This window comes from Alexandromys fortis, unplaced genomic scaffold (genome assembly GCF_014885135.2).
Source record: "Alexandromys fortis isolate MF-2015 unplaced genomic scaffold, M_Fortis_MF-2015_v1.1 scaffold_30, whole genome shotgun sequence".
Taxonomy (NCBI): domain Eukaryota; kingdom Metazoa; phylum Chordata; class Mammalia; order Rodentia; family Cricetidae; genus Alexandromys; species Alexandromys fortis.
Genome location: NW_026067922.1, coordinates 6,906,174 through 6,931,782, shown reverse-complemented (window position 1 = coordinate 6,931,782; position 25,609 = coordinate 6,906,174). Strand labels below are relative to the sequence as shown.

Below are 25,609 nucleotides of genomic sequence, written 5' to 3'. Positions count from 1 at the left end.
GAGAAGAGAGAGAGAGAGAGAGAGAGAGAGAGAGAGAGAGAGAGAGAGAGAGAGAGAGAAGAGAGAGAGAGAGAGAGAGAGAACTTTGAATCCATAGATGAAGTAAAGCAGACTGGCCTCCCACAAATGGGTGGGTCTGCTCCAGTCTATTGAAGGCCTGAGTAGCAAGTACTCTCTGCCTTTAAATTAGGACATGGGGCTAATGCATTTGGACTTAGAATAGAACTGGAGCTCTCCTTGCAGATCCAGGCCGGAGCCATACCATCAGCTTTCCTGGCTCTCCAGTGTGCCAACTGCAGATCTTGGAACTTCTGAGCTCCTATAGTATGAGTTAGTTCCGTAAGAGCCGCCCCCTCCTGTCATCATCATCTGTCACCTATTTATGTATCTGCCATCTATTTAATCTGTATCTAGATTTACAACTATACCTGGATCTAGATAAAATACATAGACCAGGTAACACAGAATGTGTTGGTAGTATTTTAAGCAATGAAGTATGTTGGCCACACTCTCTGTTCTGAAAATATGTTTTGTAACTTTGAGGTAGGTCTAGACTAGGCTTTGAAGCCAAGGCTGACTACACCCTGGCTTTGCCATGGGTGAGCTATCCGATGACAGACAAGCCCTTCAGTCCTGCTTCCTCAGATATACTACCCATAGCAGATTCTCTTGAAAAATCATTAAAAAGGATTTGACCCAGCCCAGAGCTGAGCGAACAATGTGTTCTCTGTGTTGGGTTGCTTTCTCTTGTTCAATACACGTCCTATGAGGTTCTCCAGATGGGCTCCAGCTTCTGCCTTGCCCACGACCTCTGATGGTTGCATTAATTCTGTCCCAGATACTCTGCCCTTCACTGCAGCTCTGAATTTACAAACCACATTCTCCTTGGATGGGGGAGAGTATCCCTAATTTCTTTTCCTTCTACCATGTATGCTCTACACTGTCCCTTGAGATATTCACACGGTTCAATCTAGCCAACTTCTTTCATGTATGCAGTCATTCAGTTGTCTTTCCTGAATAACCCACAAGTGTTTTTCCCTCCCTCCAACGTTTCTATATCTTTCCATCGCTCCTATCATTGCCTAATGCCATGCAGATATTGGAATAGATGGACAGACAGACAGACAAATAGATGATCTGGCAGGGTTTTTTACTTTACTCGAGATGCCAGTAACATAGTATGCACTCAATAAATATCTGTTCACTGAATGAGAAGATACATGCATGATTGAACTAGGCCCAGTGCCACAGTCCTGACGCAACTTCATATGCCCAGAAGCATCGCGGAAGGTATTCAGCTGTGGGTAGAAGATAGCAAGGCGTCCATGGGAAGAAGTCATCCTCTGGGAGGCCAGGTTAGAGCATTCCTTGTTCCTTATACCAACAGGTAACTGGGATAGGGCAGAGGAATCTAGAGGGGGCCTCTCCTGGTAACTAGAACCCTCCTTACAATCTCCTCAAGCTATATTATGAAGTTTTTTGTCAGCATAATTGCTCAGTCACATTGGCCCATACAGCTGGAGAGATGAAATTTCTCAGTACCATGCAGAGGACATCAGGCCACTGACCACTGTCCTAAGCAAAGACAAGAACATATACTATGGACGGGACACACTCAGCACTATGTGTTCAAATCCTGTACCCTCCAGTTACCAGCTGTGTGACCTGGGCCACATATGTACATATATGAGTTCCTTTGCTCTCTTGCATAAAATGGGGTCAGTAATGATAATGAGATGAATTTCCAAGAAGATCAAGGGTAGCAATGTAGGGTTCTCAGCACATCACATATCTTCGGAGCAGGGTATTGAGTGTTTCCTCATTAGCATTAGCAGAAGTTAAAAAGAACCGATGTACAAATAAGGCCTCTAGCTCCTTACTGCTAACTGCTTACTGCGCACATGTCAGCTTTCTTCTCTGTTTCTCCTTTTAGAGAGGCAGAGGGCACACCATTTAAAACAGGCATTCTTAGGTCTTGCTCACACCTATTAATCATGGTCAGCAGAAGACGAGACGAGGATCAAAAGCACTATGCGTTTGCTGCCCCTGCTAAGGACATTGGTCATGAGGATGCTGAGACACTGAGTTAACAGCACTGATATTCTTGGACAGCGTGATGAATTTCTAGCGCAGGGCAAAATGCTTCAGAAATTGGATTACCCTTTAATTTAAGGAATAAGTTGATAAACATGTGTATCTTTCTATCGTGCATCTGACATACATGCCCTGTCAAATTTTCTAATCATAAGTAGATTGCAGCAGGCATAATTATATAGTCATATTTCAGCATCTACTGGGGATGTGTTTTCCCCGGACACCCAAATTCACAGATGTTCAAATCCTTCTACAAAATGGCTTAATATTTATATATAGCCTACTCATATGCTGTTACTTTAAACCACCCTGATAATACCTGACATGATGCAAATGCTATATTAGCCACTGTGTAATGCATTGCTTAGGAAACAATGACAAAGAAAAACACGAGTGCCCCTTCCACACCTCAACCCTCTAGGCCTCCCGGGCACGCTGATGAGGAATACACCAGCCAGAATGCAACCTCTTTTCAAATGTTTTACACTTGGCAAGCGGGATCTGCAGACGGTGAATCTGTAGATATAGAAGACCTACTGTGTTTGAGTTTCCGAGATACTGGAGCAGCTGTGATCTCATGGATTTATTCAGAACAACTTATATATGTGATTTACCTGGCAGAATGCAAGGCTGGCTCCTAAGACTTAAGGGTAAATAACACAGTTTCCTCTATCATGGAACTTCAACAGTCTAGTAATTTCCCTCACAAAATACTGACATCAGACTGCACTCCATTCCTTGGATGCCATTAAATACTGTCTTACCAAGAACATATTATATCACAGGTTTACCCTGTGGGGGTTAGTCCATACTATTTTCCTGACTCCAAAAGAGCACGCAGCTTTACTAGCTGCCATGTGCCTTGCATGGAGCATCTACTCTTCCATGGGAGGGGATCAGCTGATAGGATACTATGCCATTTGCTTTGTTTAACAGAAAGAAGTTGAGTAGCTCAGGGAAGGTTGCAACCCAGCAGAAGCCTGATTGGGCCTCTCAAGTTTGTGATGCCTTCCTCACCCTCTTCTCCCTGCAGTGAGCCTGACATATTCCAAAAAGCATCTGGTCCCTGTGCCCAGGACCCAGCTATAACAAGACATGTGGGAAGAGCCATAGAAACCAAATCACAGCCTCTGAAATGTGCCATAATGGGGATATTTGCTGCTATAAACAATCGGGATGAGGGTTTTATTTCTTACCTCAGCAAAACTTACTGATACACTCCATTTTCCCAGATCATTTTGTGTTTACAACCTTTATAATGCAATAGGTAAGAGAACAATATCCACTTTAGGGGTAAGGTCTCTAAGATCTGAGAGTCAGTAGGCAAAGCCCAACTGGAAGATAAATCAAACAGGAAGGATTTAAAAGCAGGATAAACAAACCCATGCTCATTTTAAGAGCCAAGTGCAAGGAAAAGACTGTCCTGCCTGTATTAAGTAAAACCTGTACAAACTGCAGATAACTAAAGCTCCACAAACCCATAGTTTTCGTTGGCCTTTGTGATATTTCCCAGCATCAGGTGATCTAGCAAGAGAGTAAGAAGCCTGCAACTAAAGAGACCAAAGTCAAAGTGCAGAGCTCCTCGTCCCACTAAACACTCTGAGCCAGCTCTGCCGCTCTCGCTCTGATGCTGAATGGTGCCATGTGGCCACACTGAGAGGAGGGAAGACTGATGTTGCTCCTCTGATGCCCTGGAACAGCTCCCTGAGCTCAGGATGGGGGGGAGGGGTGCTCTAAGACTCCTTGACAAAAGTTCCCAGAATGCCTACCACATGCCTGGAGTGAGGATGGAGAACGGTAGTAGAGCGTGTGATTTCAGCAGGACGTGAAGTGCATTGACCTCTGCATCTCTTCGAGGAGGCACTCAGTCAGGACAGAAGTTTGCAGACCCTGCCTGACTCCAGTGACTCACACAGGGTTCTCTTGTTCCTGTTGTTGATTCAAAACTCACTGTTCTTTTTTCTTTCTTAATTCTCCTTTCCCTTTTACTTTCGATTAAAAAAAAACACACAGACAACCTATTCAACAGGGGTGAGTCAGTTTGTTCAGTTTAGACACCCTTCACCCTGACCCCCAGGCTTCCCAATGGAGCCTCCTAGCAGCCAGGGAAGGCATTCTGCAGCAGTTCAGCTCTCTGCGTGCAAACTTGGTTCTCAGCAGACATTTCTAGGGGCACTGGCACCTTGCATGCGGTTTCCCACCACAGTTCACATCACTGGTTTCCAACGCTAACCCAGGCTGGGCTGAGTTTTGACACCGCCCTCCCCTTCTGCCCACAGACGATGTTTCCATGCAGTACCAGGCCCGCCTCCTCTGAGCTTTCCCCACCCCCCTCATTACTGTAATAGCAACTGAAGAAAAAAAAACAATCAAACAGTCACCTCCTGGTAATCAGCTAAGTGTGCCCATGTGTGTGTTATTAAAGCATTACATTCAACTACAGAGACCAAATACTAATATAAATCATGAGAAGTCATTCTGAAGGCTGGAAGAAAGCCCAAGCAGGCAGCTGGAGACATACCGAGAGGAGCAAAGTTGACACAAATTGAGTTCAGAACAAATGTGGAGACTTCATCTGAAGCCAGGCATCACATGGTGAACAGAGGTCCCTGACAGGCATGCGACTCACAGACCGCTATTTGTGCGGAACATTGACCTACGTCAAAGCTTGTTTGTAACTGTAAAGTGCCCTAGAGAGGGAGGGAAGCAGGACAGACCAACCCCACTGGAGCATGAGGGGAGGAAGCCCACGGAACATCACCAGCAGACACAGAATTAACTCTGCCTTCTTTAATATCAGGTACCAGAAATAGTTTCTTGTTTTTTTTATAACATCTTCACTTCAAAAACTTGAAAGGTACATTTGGATCAGAAAATTCAAACTATTTATCATAAGTGTTGGAGTCCAGAAGAATCCAGTCTCCTTGAGGCTAGGGCTTATCCAACCTACCCAGGCTTCTTCGAGATCTATTTTATTTTTAATGTGTGTGTGTGTATGTGCCAGGGTGTGAGTGTGTCTGCATCTGTGTGTGTGTGTGTGTGTGTGCAGGTGTGTGTGTGAGTGCAGGTGTGTGTTTGAGTGCAGGTATGTAAGGTGTGTATGTGTGAATGTGGGTGTTATGTGTGTCTGTGTAAGTATGTGTAGATGTATCCATGTCTGTATATGTCATGCAAGTGTGTGTGTGTGTGCCTGTGTGTCTGTGTGAGTGTGTGCAAAGTATATATGCAGTGTGTGGGCAGGTATCTGTGTGAGTGTGTGTGTGTGTGCAGGTGTGTGTATGAGGTGTGTGTGTGTCTGTGTGTGTCCGTGCAAATGTGTGCAAGTATGTGCGTGTGTATCTGTGTCTGGGAGGAGGTATGGTAACTGACTGTATTGACTACAGAGGACAGGCGACGCCGGACCCCCAGGATGTGGAGCACCAGGCAGTTGTGAGGCGCCAATGTGTTTGCTAGGAACCGAGCTTGAATCCTCTGCGAGAACAGTGTATGCTCTGAACCAGGGAACCTTCTCTCCAGCCTTGCCACGCCCCCCAGGCTTCTTAAGGTGCCTGTAGAGTCAGTTCATCCCTCAAAGATAGCTATTTAACTAAAAAAAAGGAACGCTTTGCCTTTTCCACCAGTTAAAACATAACTACTTTCTCCCTAACATGCATGAGAGAATAAGCTACCGTTTTACACTCACGGCATACACACCGCTGTTATTTGGATCTGAAGTATGCCCCAGGTAAGCTTGTTTCCCCAAAGCTTGGTCCCTAGCAGATGGTACTACTCAGGGAGGTGAGGGAAACTGTAGAAGCTACGGCCCTTTTGGAGAAGATGGGTCACCGGGGACGAGTCCTTCAGTGTATGGACACCTTGTGTGATGCCTTAGTCACGTGCTCTCACTGCCACCACGAGCTTCCCCCGCGACACACTGGAACTCTCTGGCACATGAGCCAGAAGAAACCTTTCCTTGCTTGTCTATGTTCCAGCAATGTAGTAACTGATACACAAACATGTATACATGTTCATATATGTGCATGTGCACACACACACACACACACACACACACACACACACACACATACACTTTGGCTGAAACCCCAAGCTCATCATCCCCTTGTACAAACACCATAATGGCCTCCCTGGCACTTCCTGATGTCCTTTCTCTTCGATTTCACCTCATCACTACCTTCTAACTGGCTCGCACTGGCAAGAGTTTCTAACACAGCTTTCTGCCCTAAGGATGCAGGCCTCAGATGGGAGGCACAGAGAGGTGGAAGAGACCACAGAGCAGCACCGCCCCTCCCCATGATGCTGTCCATGGCCCTCTTCTCTCCCGCCAGCCCACCTGCATTCCCAGTTGCTTCCCACCCAACAATAAAGGCAGGCCTCTCCAATACCAGTGCTCTGCTTGGGAGAAGAAGGGTCCCACCATCAGAGAAGGTTATTTTCTTTCAGAAAAGGTCTCCCCTGCTACGCTCTGAGTCACCCCAATGGTGAATGGGAGTCCTGGATGAAATCCAAACACACTTGAACGTTTCTGGAGAACTTTCTCTGTCCAGCCCTGTGGTCACACTTTATAAACACCAGTCCCCAGCAGGGACCTCCTGTGCCGTGCGTCCCTGGGGGCTCTTCCCCATCCTCAGGACTCCAGTTAACACTCTCCCCTCCATACTTTCACTCCCAGACGCTCCGCAATACTGCGTAATGATGGCTTCTCTTTCTTTTCTTTCTTTTCTTTTCTTTTCTTTTTTTTTTAAGCAAAACTCTAGACAACTGGGGTATGCAGCCAGCCCACCACCAAAACTCCCAGGCTTCAAATCATCTTTAACTAGGACGTTGGGCTTTGAAAAAAGAAAGAAGCAGAGGTAGTCACAAAAGTTGAACTCTCCCCCAGCCCCAGGCCTCCGTGGTGTGCTAGAGATGTGATTACAAGCCAGCCCAGGCTTGCCCTCTGGGTGCATAGTCTAGTGTCAGACATGCCAGTGAAGCAGAGACAGTAAATGTGAAGTCTACGTTCTTGGTCAGAGGGAGTCAGGAGGTACTGAAATCACAGGCTGGCTGGCAACCTCATAACCTTCAAACCGTCCTGTTCACTCAGCTATGGTTACCTTCAGGCCAGGGTCACTGCTTTCGTATCAGCTGGGGCTTGATATAGAGAATAGTTTCCCATGACTCTCCACATGAGGTTCACTTTCTCACTTCCTTCAGGTCTTCACACAGTCCCCACCTTCTGGTGAGACCTTCCCTGACCATCTTTCTCAAAATAGTGACTACACTTCCTCCCAGCCAAGTCTCACCCTTGACACCAGCACCTCAACTTGTAGGTTGTGTCTCCTCTGGGGCTGAATGACCCTTTCAGAGGGGTCACCTAAGACCACCAGAAAGCACAAATATTTACATGAAGACTCATAAAATTAGCACTGTTACAGTTATGAAGTAGTCATGAAAATAATTTTATGGTTGGGGTCACCACAACATGAGGAACTGTATTAAAGGGGTGCAGCATTAGGAAGGTTGAGATCTACTGGTCTACATCCATCTCAGCTTTACTTTTCTTCCCAGAACTTACTACCCTTATTTACTTGCTTATGTGTCACGATCTATCTTTCCCCATCAGAATATAGTTATATGAAAGGCCAGGGTGCTGCATCTGTCTGACTCACGGTTTAATCCCCAGAATATTCCTGGTTATATATACTCAATGAATATCTATTAAACAAGTGGATCGATGAATGGGTAGATGACTATGGTGGGGACGGGAAGGTTTTCAGAAGAAAGGTCTATAAGAAGTGAACCCCCAAGGATGTGTGGAGGTAAAGACAGAACCTTGGAAAGAGGATGCAACTCCTGTGTAATTTGGGGCAAATCATATTCCATCTTTTTCTTCTGTAAGATGAAGCTAACAGAAAATATATGCAAGTCTATGATGAGCCAAAAAACTAAAAAGAGGAGTTCTGGCCAGCAAAAAAGAAGTGCCAACCACCATGTGGGCTGAAGAAACATGGGGAAAGCCAGAGGGAATCATCCTTTCTCCACATCTGGGGCCTCAGTTTTGACCACAGAAAGAAGTTGGGGATGCCCAGTATCGTGAGACTGGGAACTGAAGAGTCATCAGGACCTGATCCCAGGATTAAATAAGGGTCCCTGCACTCCAGGTCAGAGCAAAATATCAACTGTGTTCTAAACAGGGCTTTGTGAATGACCCCTGCATAAAACAAGCCAAGTCTTTGCTATGCGATCCGCCTTCCGGTAAGTCGGCGCAACCTTCTGCATCTAAAGCAAGGGCTACACTCTGCATCTAAGCTCTGCTCTCTATATAATGAGCGCCCAGCATCTTCTCCCAGTACTTGACACATGTGAAAGTTTCCAGAGCAGCGTCTGGCACTTTGGAAGCACATGGCAAACAGAAGATACTATTTGCATGAAATTTACATACATTAAGGTAGGGGGGACCATGAAACTCCATTTGGAAGAAAGGCAATGAAATCAAGCTGTGGATGGATTTTTCTGAAGCTTAAAGGACTAGTCATGGATGGCAAACAGGATTTTCTTTTGTTGAGAAGAAAAAAATTCTGTGACCTAGAACCATTGTGAACTGTGGGGCATGGCAATGCGGACAATTTTCAGAGACGGAGAGATTGTACCTCAGTCATACTGCTCACTTTGGGTCTTACGTCCTTATGAGATTTCAGGAAAAAAAATGCATTCTAAGGCTCAGGGTCTTGATTTTTAAAAAACAGATAGAGACATGCCTTGCAAGTATCTGCTGCTTGAGATGAATATACAAACGGCTGCCCGCAGGACAATTAACAGTCGCTAATGGTTGCTGAAGAACATGACTAAATTAATATAATAGGAGATTTAAGAGTTCTTTGAAAATTTAGGGGCCAGCTCGGGTATGGATAACCTGAAAATTATTAGCTCAGAAGAAAAATAAATAACTCAAGTGTATACACCACATAACATTGAGCACATGGTAGCTATCTTAGTTTATATGGGTTAATCAGACTAGCTGTGGAATTTGAGGTTAACAGATAAAGTTACAAAACTTACTACCTTACTGGAAAGTTACAGAAAGTACAGTGAGGGAAGGAAAAGGAAGGAAAGGGAGGGGAGGGGAGGGGAGGGGAGGGGAGGGGAGGGGAGGAGAAGGCTCCAGCACACAATCCGTTAAAGTGGGAAGCAAGCAGGAGATAACATATAATGCGGTATCCATACTGGAATGTTGACATTCATCCCCACATTCACATTCAAAGGGAACCCCAATTTCTACCCCCACACAAAGAGGCTCTCTAGAAGAATAGCTTCAGGCTAGAGAGAGATCTGCCTCCAGCGCCCCATCCTCCACCCCCCATCTCAGGAGCCTCTGGGACTGGTGGGCAGGGCTAGGCTTGTCCAGCTTCAAGAGACAGAGTATCAAACTCTCTCATTAGAGGAGGAAGAGCTGAGGTTCAAAGAGGGAAGTGGACCACACGAGGTGGGGCCAGACCAGCAGCAGAACCAGGCTCAGCATTCTGGGTCAATATCCACACAGGCCTTTCTTTGCCCACAACCCCTCCCTATCACCACCAGCTCAGTGAGCAGAACTGTGTAGCTAGGGTTTATCATTGTCTGTTCCCTCTCGATCACAGCTGGTCCACAGACTCTGCTAAGCTCCCCCACCCCGCCCTGGCTGGTTTGACCTGTGAGAACATGCAGGAGGCAAAGACAGAGTAAGTCAAAACTCCATAGGGCAGAGACAACTCAACAGTTTCTCCTCTGCGTGCCCCTTACCCCTTTCTTTTCCACTTCTGCCAATAGTCTATGTTCCCCGAAATGTAATAGAAACTTAGTCCCCTATTCTTTGAAAACCTGTGTTCGAGTTTCTTTATTTTTTTAAAGCAATACTCAAAATGCTTTGAATTTTTAAATACATTTAGAATGAATTTTTACAAGGCTCTGTCTCTTTCGCAGAAGGATTTAGAAATATCTCCTAGGAAGTTTGATTTAACCACATTCTGCCACTTTCATTTGCCTTTTGCTGTGGTCGCTGGGGCCTGAAAGGTCCTAGAAGGTCTCTCTGCTTCAGCTGCAAGAGCTCTTGAGAAGTCAGTTCCATTCATCAGCCACACAGAAGCAAGGGTTTGGCTTGAGCCAAAGTCATGCCTATAAAACCTAGGAGGGCCTTGCCTGAAGCAGGACTGCCATAGATCTGAAAGAACACACACGTGCCCGTGCACACCACATACACCCCCAATATGCACTCCTGTGTTCACACCCAGCACACATAAAGCACACCCGTGCAGTGCATCCATATTCTCATCTCTCATACGTTCACACACCCATCACATGGCATGTGTGCTCCCAGCCTGCACATACCCATTAACAGGACAGCCATTAATTGAATGTGAGCACACATTGTAATTACAATTGTGTAACTGACACACTCAAGTAACCACCCTTAAACACACACTCACTACACACTTCCCCACCTCCCACATATACCACATTACATGAGCATACCAGGATTGGTGAGAGGACTCAGAAGGCTAAGGAAGACGCTGCTGCTGAGCCCAGTGCCCTAAGCTTGATCCCTGTAAACCACGTGGTTTACAATCAATTCACACAGGGTCTCCTGTCAATTCCACCACCCAAGTGTCATGGCAGACACATACACATATCACTCTCTGTCTCTCCCCCCGCCACACACATACACTCACACACTAAATAAGTAAATTTATACTAATTTTATATAAGTAAGACACACATACTCATAAAGTAAATAAGTAGACAATAAACTTATATACAAGTAACACACACAAAATAAGCAAACAATAAATACACTTATATATGGGTAACACACACAGCTCACACTCTAAAGAAGTAAACAAACTTGTATATAATAACACACACACATACACACATACACACATACATACACACAGGCTTCTGTGACACATAAAGTCTAACACGCTAGAATTGTGCTCCGAAATGGGCCTTGTTTATAGCCCCCCCTGAGACTCCATAGTCTGTACCAGTCAAAGGCTTTGAAGACCCTTGACCCTACTGTCATTTCTGTCCCGTGAAAACACTCTGCTTTGTTGTAGCCCTAGATCCTGTCACAATTCCTGCTGGGGAACAATCCCCTCCAGATGATCAGGTGAGGCCCCTCAAGAATGGAGAACTACAGCTTGTCACACCTCATGGACCCTGGAATACGGTTCAACTTCCAACGGGGCAAAGGTCAGAATTATGATACACAGTAAGCATAAACTCCAAAAACAAAGAGAGAGGCTGAGGGATTCCCTGGGTATCAGGTACACAATCTCTTTGCCTAACTGTCCCCCACACAGATGTGGACTACAAACATAGACTCTACAGCTTTTCACTTTCCTGAGCAGACCTAGCTCCGTTCTGTAACAGGGAACTGTTGCAACTCTCTTTGGCACCACAATGCCCAGTGTGTTTTAACTTGTTATTATAGAGAACCAGGCAACACTGACAATGGCCACATTGGGGCTATGGTCACTGTTTCCTTGGTCCACCAGCCAGCAAGACCTTGATAGTACTGTCCCTAGGAATGACAGTGAATGACAATGGAGGCTCTGGGGACAAACTGTATTAGAAAAACATGGAATGATCACTGTTAAGAGAAAAGGAAGGTTCCAGAAGATACTGAGACAACACTCTGGAATTCTGCCTTGTGTCCCTCTATCTGAACGGAGGCCACAGGAGACAAATGGCAGGCAGTTAGGACGTACATCTTCTATCACTATCCTTTGGGACCCTGACACCTACACCCAGGCTCAAGGAGATAAGGGGGATTTACTTCAACTTGGTTCCTAGGAGGCAGAGGAGGGAAGTAACAAGGCCAAGGTCACTCAGTAAGTTAAGAGCTAGCCTAAAGTGAGTGCCGAGACCTTCTCACGCTTGGCTTGGGGCTTTTCACTTCCTCATGTTCCTTCTCAAGTCTTGTTCCTCCTCACAAGGCTAAAGTGATGAGTCAGACGGAAAAAGTCCCTTCTATCTTCCCCTAATGCCACACTTGGTAAGAAAACAACAACAAAATTCCAACTTAAGTATATTTCTTATACTTCTAAGAAAGTTCTCCTTGAAAACTACTGAGTCCTTTTGAAATTTTTGGAAGCCATGTTTGAACAAATTGTCATTACTCCTTTATTCCTGATGGTAAGTTCACATACGCATTTCTAATTATTTAAAGTGGAAAAAAATGAAAGTGGCCATCGATGTTTTTGATTAGAATGAAATGAACTACGTGACCATTCTATCTATTCTAATTTGCTTTCCATTGCTGTGACCAACACCATGACCTAAAGCAATGTGGGGAATAGAGGCTTTGTTCGGCTTACATGTCCCAATCACAGCCGATCATTGAGGAAAGTCGGGGCAGGAACTCAGGCACGAACGAACCTGGAGTTAGGAACTGATGCTGAAACCATTGAGGAACACCGTGTACTAGATGGTTCAACCCGATTCCTTATACCACCCCGGGCCACCAACTCTGGGGTAGCTTCCAACACCAATTCAAAAAATACCCTATAGAATTGCCTACCTGTCCATCTGACGGAAGCCTTTTCTCAACCGAGGGTCCCTATTCCTGGACGATTATCTTGCCGCAACACTAGCTTGTGTCAAGACGCCACAAACCTAGTTGGCACATCACACTCTCCCTGAGGTGGACATTTGACCTATACTGTGAGCTCCTGTTGGCATTTTGTAATAGAGGCCCACCAGTCCTCACTAAAATGCTTTTCTCAGACCAGATGTGCCTCTAACTTCAGAGTTCTCTATATTTGAGAAAGGAACAAAGTGCATAACTACCTATTATGTGCACCCCCCAGGATGGTCTACAGCACTCATCTTTGCACTAAAAAAAACTCATTTATCCCAAGAAAGACTAGTAAGCATTATAAAGAGTCTCATGTAAAATTGGACTAGCTTTTACTTCCAAAAGAATGATGGAAAAATAACCCTAGTTTTAGATTTTTGGACTCAATAATAAGAGGATTGAATATTTCGGAAAAAAAGCTTTTGAACCTTTTTCTTACTTGTGAAAAGTATTCAAGAACATGGGTTTGAAATCTCAATACATGGGAGGGGCAGGAGTGGGAGGGACATGTTTGAGAAACAAGGAAATGAGCAAGGAGGGTGGTAATAAAATGTGCATAGACCAAATCTCAGTTTTCCTTGTTAGGATTCATCAGTACCCAAAGTTATTATTATTATTGCGTGTGTGCTAGGGAATGAAGGCTCACAGGCTACAGAAATGATGAGCCGGTCAGAAGGGACTTTTCAAGGGACATTCACTGATGGGTTGTGGCCTGGGGAGTTTTGTGGCTGCTCGTCGCATCAGAGCCCTGAAGAGGAACCTACAAGAGCTGCCAAAACTTTTCAAACAAATTCTATTCAAAGCCCAAGCAAAAAGAGAACCTGATAAATATTTAATCCACGTATTCCTCATACCATCCATGAGACACAAACATCATCAGCTGCCATTCATAAGGTGGAAAACGTTACAGACTTAAGGAATCTGACCAAGGGAAGTGCTGAGATTCCAAATCATATCTGTTTGCAAAAAAAAAAAAAAAGAAGAAGAAGAAAGAAAAGAAGAAGAAGAGGAGGAGGAGAAGGATGATGAGGAGGAGGAGAAGGAGAAGGAGAAGGAGAAGGAGAAGGAGAAGGAGAAGGAGAAGGAGAAGAAGAAGAAGAAGAAGAAGAAGAAGAAGAAGAAGAAGAAGAAGAAGAAGAAGAAGAAGAAGAAGAAGAAGAAGAAGAAGAAGAAGAAGAAGAAGCAGCAGCAGCAGCAGCTGCTCAAGGACTCCCAGGTACATGCACACGGCATGACTCTGGATTTCAGAGCTGTTGAGTATCCTGCCGCCTCTCCCTCTCTCTCCCCCATCTCCTTTTTCAGCTCTCACTACTTTCTTTCTCCTCTGCATCTCCCCCATTCTAATATCTCCTACCCATCCATCTATCCATCCATCCATCATCCATCCATTCATCCATCATCCATCCATACCCCCCTCAAGCCAGAATAAAGAAAGACACCAGAGGTATTCATGCACATCTGACCCTGTTATTCTGTAAGCTGAGAACATGGTTCTGTTGTATTCCCAGGGTCGCCAGCTGTCCCCAGGAAGAGGATGAAGAACTCCATTGCACCACACCTGCCCCAGAGGGGAGGCATCCCTGCCACTCAGCAAGGCTGAGTTCAGGCTCAGCTCGTTGCTATCAGATCACATCCTTTGACAAGGCAGGCTAAGCAAGGGATACCCTGAAAGATACCAGTCAGTCCCAGGGAAATACTTAAAACATAAACTTGATTAGATGTACTGCAGTTTTAAAGTATGGCTACATTTCTGGGTAGCATGGAATTGCTACTTTTGTGAGGTAAGTATTTTACCAAGACACTTCCTTACAAGTACCACATTTCTCACACATATGTGGTCCTTATTTACCATGTGGGTGAGGGTAAGAAAATGGCTCTGAATTATGTCATCTTCCTAGTGAGGCAACATTATGGAAGTTCCCATGGATACCTCTGGATGTCAGCCTCCCCAGCCACGAGGCAGAGCTAATATCTGCTGTGTATGTTCCTCAGAACTTTGCACAGACGGTTATCAAATGCTTGGTATTATCTTGCTAACAAGATCTTTTATTGCTCCGTAAATGCTGCTGCCCACATAGTACCAAAGGCAACAGAAGACTGGGGGAGGGGGCATAACTTGTCAAAGCCCAGGTTGCACGTGAATGAATAGAGGTGCAGACATAAGATTCTTGTTATTTTCTGACTCTATTGATGCCCCTGTCACCTGCCTCTCCCCTTTGGCTGGCTAGGAATCAGCTGTATCACTGCTCCTACATGGACCAAGACCTAGTTGCCAATGACCTTAAAAGAAGTTGAAGGCTCTGGGGTAAGTATATTGACCATTGCTCCTCATGTTCCTTCTAATTTAGTTAAAAAGGTGAGACTCACCGAGCTTCCTTGCCAAGGTTTTAAGAGTATTAACTATAATAGAAAACAACTCTAGGGGGCAAGGCATCTGTGAGGCCCACTCCCTTCTCCACTCACCATAATGGAAGCTACGGAATATGGTATTAGCTCGGCTCCGCTCCAGTGACCACCCTTGCTATTCTGCTCTCATCAGCTTTGACTTTCAATCGCTTGGTAGGGGCGGTGCTCCATTAGAAATGGCTCCCTTCCTTGGAAGGAGCAGGTTTCCTTGGTGTGAGAGCACTCCCTGGGAGTACTCTTGACTCTCTCCAGTCCCAGATCTCTCTCAACAAAGCTGGCTCACTAAGGCTTCTAGGTCTCCCTTCCTCATTGGTCACCGGGCAAAACAAACAAGGGTTTTGAAGACCATCAGACTAGATGTGAAAAAGTCTTTTCAAGCCATCAAATCCTTCCTGTTTTATAGAAGCCCAGGGGCTTGCTCCTCCCTTATCCTGGATGTTAGACTGGATGCTGACTGCTGAACCCAGCTGTTATTCCTGGGCACATGCTTTTGTGTTTCAGCATTCAAGAGAGAACTGGTATGCCCTCAGATGGCACCTAACTGGCAGAGGAGAATGGGCTCTGTTGCGTCATTTTCCCTCTTCCTCTAGATAACTGTTTTTCGACTCTGGCCATGCTTACACAGGGGCTTTTGCCTTTGGAGAGAGGGCTACATGAGGGCAGGGATGATACCATACTGATCTGTATGCTCTCAACCCTGTGCAAGCAAAGGGCAAGGACCCATATGGTATGCATTTGTTATAGGAATGAATGGTCCCATTTTTATGCTTGATCCATCATAAAACTGCAATTAAACTCTTTGGGGCACTCTATTTCCCAGTTTCATTTTAAAAATCTAATTATCTATGCCATACAGAATTTTTATTAGAAAGTGAAGTCATTAAAGAAGCAGACACCAGGCTCAGGCCCTGAGATAATTGCAAATAGAAACGCATCTGTCTACAGTGCTCAGCTGGACCTGGTAAGCAGACTGCTGGGAAATGTGGTCCCTGTCTTCAGCACTTGGGGCAGCTGGGGGCAGCAGGGGTCCTAAGGAAATGCTGGCTTCTGTCTCACCTAGGGAAGGCTAAGGAGCAATTCTCAAACTACTTCTCACTCTTATCTTCCTAGACATGAGCTGTACCGGCAGACTACATCCACATCACCTTCGCCTTTGAAAAGCTCCATGTCCCCATGCCTGCCATCAACTACTCGAACTCTGTCGAATAATCTGTCCCTAGATCAAATTCCAGGGAAACACTTGTGAGGTTTTCCATTCATATGTCTGGTGATAAAATCCTGGCCTGCCCAATGATTTGGGCTATTTTAATAAAAAAAACTGACGATCCATTCTTGTGCGAACAAAACTACTTTGAATTCCATCAACCTTTCTTTTTTAACTAAGACATGTCAACCTCCTCTTCTATTCACCATGTGTAGAAAGCAATCCACAGCCAGCAGCAGAAAGCCTCGTTAATGCTGCACCGAGAGCGAAACCCTAATAAACTCTCTAAATATTTACTATGAGTCTGAGTTAGGGCACAGACAAGTTCCACCCGCACTAAAATCCACTCATAGTCTCCAAACACACTTATTTTAGGTCACTGACATGCCAGCCAAGAAAATGACAAAATTGCATGCCATGGCACCAAGAGTAAGCGGAACTCAGTTTTAAATTCTGGCCCTGCCTCTTACTAGCTGACAACACCATGCAAGCGATTCTGCCTCCCTGCCCCCGTTTCTTTAACTGCAGAATAGAGACAAGCAAATACATAAACATATTCTCCCTTTAAAAAACAAATAAGAGGGCAGCTAGATAGGTCCAGGATTTTATTTTATTTATTTATTTATTTTGCAAACATTTATTTTAAAGGATTCTCATAGAAAAAAAAACACATTCCTGCAACTCTGGAAGTTTGTTTGCCTTTCAAAAACTGTTAGAGACTGGCACTTGCCCTGGTGGTGGGGGACATGGCTTATCTGGGGACATACAACTCGATTAACTGGCAATGCCAGGAGTCTGAGGGTGGGCAATCGTTAACTTCCCTAGATAATGAATAGATAGATGTCCAAGGGCTTGGACCCATCCAGACAGCCACCTCCTTGGATTTTCAGAGGTCCCAGAGGCCCAGTAATGAGAGAACTCCTTTCCAATCAATACAACTACATAGCAGCTAGTTTATTGTTAGATTGGCACCACGCCAGGCCCTGTAAACACATAAGACCATTGAATCCCAAAGAAGGCAAGTGTAAGTATTGGAGTTTAACTGTCACAAGAATGGCGGCTCGGTGAGGTCAGGTAGGCTTGCAGGATTCCACAGCCAGAGCATACCAGAAGGGAGCATCAACTCATGTCTGACTACCAACATCATGACCACCCTATTTATGACCACCCTAAGACCTAATCCTGGAATTCTTGTGACACCACAGCCAGGGTTTTTTTTTTTAACTAAGATGAAGTAGGAACCAGAGGCGACTATGAACGAGTCAAAAGTCCCAGAGGTATGCAGGGCAGGCTCCTAGATGTGTGCTCACCAGAACTAAAGGAGGTGCTCTCTTCGATAGTAATCCCATTCTGTGAAGGCTAAGTGAGGGCTTCCCAAGAGAACAGTAGCTGCTCTTCAGCCACAAAGCCCAGACTGCCTGAGTCAACCCTAAGGGATTACCTGACCAAGAGCAATCTCTAGAGCCCACATCACCTGTCCCCTTTGTCAAATCGTTCCTCCTACTGCATGACAAGACTCTATCCCGAGGTCTCTCTCTTCTACCAACCACACTGTTTACAAATGGGAGTAGTGGCTCCAGGACACCTGCCCTGTATTTGGTATAGAAACATAAGGTGGAGAAACAAAGACGTGCGTTCCGTGAACACGCCACAAAATAACTTGGGAAAATGCCACTAGCCTTGAGAGATTATGACTTAAAATCCTAAATTTTTCAACCTGCCAATAGTGGCTCAAGGCAACTCTTTAATCTGAGATCTCCCGACATAAACTAGGGAAGTAAAGGCCTTCCAACCAATCAAAACGTACCTCATAGGCTAATCCCTGCCATCATGAAAGAAGAAGCAATATCAAGCAGGGAAGATAAAGATGCTGTCAAGTCCACTTTAAAGACAGAATGAGGTCCGTGTGAGTGAACGGACTTCCTCTGGCTCAACGGCCGAGAGCAGCGAGGCAGGCCATTGACGCCCTTGTCTTCCCATGCTGCCCTCACACAACAAGCCCAGAGCATTGCCATAGAAAAGGGGAGACAGAGAAAATGCAAGGAAGAGAAAAGGAACCAGGAGTGTCACTGACAGGAGACAGTGGGTGATACTCTGGCCCTGGATGGGTTAGCTCTCTGGGAACTCCTCACTCGGGGCTGGCTCTGTGTCCTTGGCTCATCCGGTTGCATCTAGGCTCTGGGAACACAAGCAAATTGAATTCTTCTCAATGCTGAGTAAAAACAGGAAGTCACAAGTGGCTTCACTCTGCTGTCAACTTGGGTCTCCAGCACTTAGGGTTCAGGATGCACAAAGGGCATGGAAGGCAGCTTGTGTCCCCAGGGGGTGCAGTGGCTCAACCAGGGTTAAGGGACTGGAACCCTTTCTAATTAACTTTCCAATGCACAGAAGTCCTCCAGGAGACAGAGCGGGGTACAACAGAATGAAAGGCAGGAGACCCATATGTCAGCTCCATGACATCTCTTCATTCATCAGCCCCGAGGGCTGACTGTGTGCTCCCAGCACCAGGAGCCCATGGAAAACAGCTTGCTCTGGGCTTAGTTGCTACATCTGCAAAGTGGGGGTGGGGGCTCTCCCTCCCCTAGAACACTATCCTGAACATGAACGGTACCCCCAGTGAGCTACAACAAGTGTTTGGCATCCCCAGGAGTGTGCTACCAACTATGCACCCGACCTGGGATGCTACTGTCTCCTCGCCAGAGCTGAGAGCCAGAAGGAGCATGGTAGTTCTATCCCACCCTTCCCCATTCAGTCTTCTCTCCTTGCAGGAGCTTGGGGCCTGCAGGAGGTAAAGTTCTGCCAGCCCCCAGCCTGGGCCCAGTGCCCATGTTTATGACTGTTTATTTCAGAGCAAGTAGAAAGAAGAAATTAGAGCCATAAAAGACAGGACAACAGACCAATAAAAACCAGCTCCCAGAAGAGTCAGGGGGAGGAAGAGGCAAAAGTGTCACCATAGCAACACAAGACAGTCAGAAACAGGCAGGGAAAACAGCCCCTGTTCTGCTTCCTCTCTGGACAAGAAACCCTCAAACCCCTCTAGGTGCTACGGGAAATTCAGTCCGACTGCGAACAACCCAAACAGGCTGGTCTTCCCAAGTAGAGGCCTCGCCAGGCGACACCCTCCTCTTGCTGCCCAGCATGGGTCCTAGCCCTGCATGGTCCCAGCCCAGCTTTCCATGCCCCAGGGACGCAACACTGTGCAGATGGCCTGGGCCAATCCAGAGGAGGTGGTGACTGCTGCCCATAGGGAAAGTTTCTAATAGGGAAACCACTGAGCTTGTGGGAGCCTGTGCCTGTAACTGGGGTTCTCTATGGAGCAGGCAGGGAATCACCCACAGAGGAGAAGAAATCTGCGCAGAACCCAGAATGGTGGCCCTAACAACACTGGACCCTTCCTTTCCAAGGATGGCTGACAGAATTCTGGGATCTTTACAGGGATGGGGGTTGGAGCTTTAGCAGATTTAAATGGCAAAGGCCCTGGATCTTGTCTCTGTGGCCAGAGGCCAGAAAGTTTAGCAGCTTGGAGAAGGACTCAGGATGGGGTGGTACATTTTGACAGGAGGTGTTCCTGTCAGTCCCTCAGCTGGCAAACAAGATAGGTGTGTCTACCAAAAAGCACGGCTGGCCTGAGACCAGCGCCTTGGGAAGTGGGTCAAATTGTTCCCAAAGCTCCAGCTTGGAAAAGTCTCCTCCTGTTGGACTCCAGGTAGGAGTTCTGGTGTGAGGAGGAGTGGATGCAGCGGAGGCGAGGTCCTGGGCACAGCAGTTTGTGTGCTGGCTAAGCACTTGTGTGGCAGGTGGCAGCAGAAGGGGCCAGGTGTGCATGGGCCCGGGGCGGGCTTCATCCACGCCTTGGGTCTGCAAAAAGATGGGGAGCAGGGGTCCTCGCAAGGGAACCCCAAGGGGGTAAGATTGGGATCTCCTGAAGAATAGCTCTGGGGGATGAAGGTTCTTGAGGGTGGGAGTGGTTGGGAGGGTGAAGGGAGTCGTCAGGAAAAGGAATAAAATCGGGAGAGAGTCCCGGCGATCGCGTGCAACGGACGGACCCACAGACCTTTGGCTCGGGAATCAAGATGAAGGGTTCAAGACCGAGTCTGAGCTGCCTGCCTCCCTTGCCCAGGGCTGTAGGGCATTCCGAGCTAGGCGAGGAGGGCCATGGTCGCCCCGCTCCACCATGCCCCGAGCCCGGGAGGCCCCTGCGCCCCCACAGTGCCTTTCCCGGCGGGTCCCCACTCGCGCTCCCTGCCGCGCCCCAGCCGCGTCCGCCCCACGCTCACCGGAGTCGCCGCCTCCGCTGCCGCCTCCGCTGCCGCCGCTGTCCCCACGGCCGCCGCCGCCGCCGCCTTGCTCGCGCTCCGCCGCTCGCTCCGCAGCTGTGGAAGCCTCTCCCGCGGCAGCCGCAGCCCGAGAGTCTGCTTCCAGCCCCGCCCCGCCCTGCCCCGCCCCCGCCCCCGCCCCCGCCCCGCCCATCCCTGGCCCGGGAATCCCACCCCGCTGTCACCAGGCAGCCTGATTCCCTTCTAAGCAGGCTAGGCACTAACTAGGAGTGTAACCCAGGAGCTAGCATTGTCCCTAGGCTCATAGTAACCCTGCCGTCCCCTCGGCCTGGGCCACTTCACTTGCCTTGTTACTCACTAGAAAGCTTGAATTCCTCCATACCCACTTTTCCACTTCAAACAAAAAGATCCCCCAAAGACACAATCCCCACAAGTTACAGACATACACTCACACTGAAACTAGTGCCAACTCCAGATCACCCCAAAGTTCCAGTCCCCTCTCTCAATTACTTTGGATTACGAACCCGGCTTTAACTTCCACCTCCCTATCTACCCTAGTGACACCGACCCAGCCTCAAGGGCCACTGTTATTGGATAGGATCTCCTAAAACGTCTTCCCAAATGCTTAGCCTTTGAAATGCAACGGTCTTCTAAACAGTAAGTCTAAAATTCTCCGGCGAAAGGAGAAAGTAGCTCAAACTATTGTGCTATATTAATAATTATGGGATTATTGTTTCAAAACCATCTACCATCGGAGGCTTTGTGCATTAACAAGAGGGAGCTTCCGGAAGCCCAGAGGACAGAGCTATGCTGAACAGGTTGTGAGTCAGAGCCCCTGTTGGTAGTGTCTGTGCCTTGCAGACCTCCCACCCGCCCCACCCCCAGTTCGACTGCTCTTTTCAGTCAACCAGGGAAGATGGTTCTAAAATTCATGTAATATTAAACCTTCAATATGTCGGGCTCTGTGCTGGCCGCCATAGCTTCTACGGATAGTGGGTTTGTGGGCTGTGGACAGGAGAAAAAGCCTGGGGCCCACCAAACCAAGCAGCTTCAGGGAGAGTGTCCTCGGGCCCTGTCATCTTCCTAAGGCCAGTATGAGTCCCCAAGAAGAAATTTGCTCTGCCTAAGTCTCCCTGAGGCTCTGACAGCAAGTGTCTCTGACAGACTCCAGGGACTGCTTCGTAGAGTTTAGGGGTCAGTTTTGGTAAGAATTCAGACAGGGTCTGGGCAGGCACGGTCTAGCTAGAATAATAGACTCTCTCAGTTGGAAATAGTCCTTGGGTTACCAGCCTCCCAAGGTCCCCTGTCCTGCACTAACCTCTATTGTTAGTCCAACAATTTATTTTGGTATGGTTCTATTAGATATATTTTCCTCGCTATGACCTTAGCCTTGGCTTGTTTCTCCCAGACACGTACATGCACGCACGTACACACGCACATTTACACACACACATACACACACACACACACACACGCACGCACACCTCTATCCAAGCTTCTTTTTTCTTTTACTTATTCTATCTACCTTTAACTTTGGCCAGCCATCATAGGGAAGGTCATGAATGAATCAGACCCAGCTGTCACTCATACCCAGAGCACTAGCATTTTCTAAGCTTAGCAGACTTTTTATTTTACACCTTCTGTCTCTAGTAGTGCAGCTCATGTTGGTGAGCAGAGATGACTGGATGTTTGAGATTTCACTTCAGCGTGTTTGGCGGTGGTTTCTGTCTCAGTCACTGAGGGGTACCTGTGTAAGTATTGCTGAGCCCATTATGAAATAATAGGGTTTTCTAATTATCGGTATGGAATTTAATAATTAAGTGTTTCCTAAGACACTATAATCAGATGAAATAGTCTTTCAACTTTATCAGTAACTCTAATGACAAGTTCAGAAGTTATCATAATAAAGATTACAGTGAAATTAAACTGTCAATTAGGGGCAGGTAAGTTCAGATTGTATTCCCAATGGTATTCATTTACAGCGCATGCTTGTTTACGTGAACCTTACTATCTCAAGTCAATTAACTTCAAGGGCATCCTCTTTGGGTGGTGGAGTTTTTGTTTTGCTGGACCACACCAACCGAATGCTAGGAACTTTACCAAAAGATGGATTGAGAACTTGTCGCAGGCCTTTGATGACACAGAAAAGCTGCCAGCCCAGGCCAGGACGAGTTGGAACAGGAAAGTGGTTAGAACTAAGATGTTGCCCATCTAGACCCAGAATAGAAGGGATTTATCATGGGAGAAGTAACTTCTGGGGGTCTTGCTAAAAGGAGATGACCTAGCTTTCAACAGGCAGCGAATAGGCCAAGAACAGTTCACACAGAAGAACAAGATAGATGCCACAGGACAGCGCGCTATGCAAACGGAAGCCAAGTGGAGACCCAGAAGGGTGAACTGAGGAGAGTTCCCCACCTCCATGCCTTAATAGAGAAACTAATGATTTCTTAAGGGTCCTTGGGACAAGCAGTGTAAACTTAAAATAGGCTACTATGTCATTTGAATTGTTTTCTACAAGGTGGTATTTAGGAAGCCCCCTTTTTAGGAGGCTGATATATGGGCATATATCAATTGCTTTGTAACTGTGAAAGAAAAGCTTTTTTATTTTTATTTATTTTATTTTCATTAATTAATTGATAATTACTTTTTTTTCAGGCAGGGTTTCACTGTGTAGCCAGGCTGGCTTTGAACCTACAGAGAGAGTTCTGGACTGCTCCTGCTTCCTGAGTGCTAGAATCCAAGGCACGACCACTACCAGGCTAAGAGAAACTTTTTTAGAATGGCTTCCTCTTGTGTGCCCTGAATTGTACTGGATGTCAAGTGAGTTCTAGGTTCGGACTTACTGGTAGGCAGGGTCTTCCATAGGTGGAGACTGAAGGATTCCGTGTCCTTTCCCCAGGGTGCTCTCTCTCCTCGGTCCTATATGCTACAAGCTAACAGTACTTTTGCTGTCCCAGATCATTGTTGCCACCAGGAAGTGCATCTTACTTTCCCCTCTGACATTACTCTAGTGACCTCCAGGACAGTTGAGTAGTCTTGCCAATGGCTGGCTAGGGTCCCTTTGTGTAACTAAGGGTTTCTATGGAAACATGGGCCAGGCTTCAGCGGGAGCATAATAGATTTGATTATGCATCTTGAGCCAATTTTCACAGCTGACATCCTCCATATTTCCCTGATACAAAAACTATAGCTTAAACTATGCAGAGAAACTGTAGTGGCTAAAAGCCCCTGCCTGTACCTTAGCTTACTGACATGTCACTCTTTCAGCTGCTCCATTGGTCAGGTCTTTCATATCCCCGTTTCTTTACACACAGCTCTCCCATCCTTGAATGACCTGCCATCCAGGATCATCCATTGACCTTCTGCTCATATGTTTAAAGACTGTGTTCAAAAGCAACCCCTCTGTAATGTCTTTTTTCATAATGTTGCCCTCATACCCTCATAGTCACCCCCACTTAGCTGTGCTTGGGGTACCAGTTGATCAAACTGTCATTTCTCCCTATTCACAATAACCGTGTTCTATCAAGTCACCACATTTGAGCTTGTGGCCCAAAGTGGACCATAGTGTCTAGGGGAGACATGGGATTAGGTGCCTGTAAGCCTCTAGTTGTTTCATTCACACATCAGCAAACAGTCGTGGTTTCTATTTAGAGACATCCCATTTAATCTGTATTGTTGGTTCACTGACATTGACTCCATCGCCAACAGTACTGTCCCCTGTACCTGTGCAGAGCGGACCTAATGTGCATGTTTTCGCTTTACCGGGCATCATTGCCCCCTTGTGTTGAGGACCCATTGTACAGAATGAGGCTTTGTGTTTCAGGACCACTTTAGACACTGAAACTGTCAACAGAAAGCATAGAATGAGTTCAGTGCAGTAGTGAATAATCCACAAGATGGACACAATATGAGAGCTGAAAAGACAATGTCCATGATCTCAGTCTCTGGGAACGTGTACTGATATTAGGATAACAAGTTTTTTTTTTTTTATTGGTTGAGGCAAGACAGTAAAATAAAGGTCTCAAAAATATTGAGCATATTAGTTTTGGTGTTAAAAAATCATACTTTAATATATATTATTCATCTTATGTGTATCATGTGTGTGCAGTGCCCACAGGGGCCAGAAGAGGGCAATGAGTACCCTGGAGGTGGCATTACAGATGATTATAAGCTGCTCATGTGGGTGCTGGAATCAAATCCAGGTCTTTTGTAAGAATATCAAGTGCTTTTAACCATTGAGCCATCTCTCCAGTCACTAAAAATAACAAAGAAACAAATTCACAATTATGAAGTTCATAAACAATGAGCATCCTAAACATGACTCTCAATTAGATCATGACCTTGGGAGGCCAAGGTTTATGTTTTATCAGTATTTATAACTTCCAAGCACCCCTGAAAACATCCAATAAAAAAGTTAACATTCGGTGAATCTAGTTAAAAGAGTGGACCATTTAATGCAGTCTATTTTTTTTAGATATTTGCCAAAAATGAAGACATCTATTAATGAAGTTGGGAAAATATGTCTGACTGTTTCAGAGGAATAGAAGACTCAGTTTGGTTCTTATCAATTATTTGACAAGAGCCCTGAACTCTAAATATAAGGCGCTCTGGAGTAAACACTTTATCTGTCACACAGCCAGTCATGCAGATATAGACATCATCTATCCACCCACTCATCCATCCATCCATCTGTCCGTCCGTCCGTCTGTCCGTCCGCTTGTGCCTCTGAGCTGCTTGGAAGACTGCTGTTTTGTCTTGGTTGCCCAGCTAGCTAAGCACCAAAATAATCATATAGAAACTGTATTCATTAAAACACTGCTTGGCACATTGACTCTATTTTCTTATTGGCTAATTCTTATATCTTAATTTAACCCATTTCTATTAATCTGTGTAATGCTGTGGCTTACTGGCAAGATTCTAATCAGTGTCCATCTCAGGCAGTGGATCCATGGCATCTCTCCCTCACTCTGTTTTCTTCCTTCCAGAATTCAGTCTGTCTTCTCTGCCTACCTAAGTTCTGCCCCATCAAAAGGT

At 46.1% G+C, this 25,609-nt stretch overlaps 1 protein-coding gene and 1 long non-coding RNA gene across 2 annotated transcripts in view; one reads left to right on the top strand and one right to left on the bottom strand.

Annotated features, from left to right (window-relative positions):
- The window catches only part of Cyria (CYFIP related Rac1 interactor A), a 111,777-nt gene extending 91,065 nt beyond the window's left edge, over nt 1-20,712 (bottom strand). The window contains exon 1 of the mRNA XM_050141974.1: nt 20,576-20,712. The gene's annotated coding sequence lies outside the window, so the exon portion shown is untranslated. The remainder of the gene's footprint in view (nt 1-20,575) is intronic.
- Nucleotides 14,807-16,321, top strand: LOC126501347 (uncharacterized). The gene is made up of 3 exons (XR_007591647.1): nt 14,807-14,993; nt 15,951-16,055; nt 16,205-16,321. It is a non-coding gene; the product is annotated as an uncharacterized lncRNA (long non-coding RNA).
- Nucleotides 20,713-25,609: the final 4,897 nt, after the last annotated feature.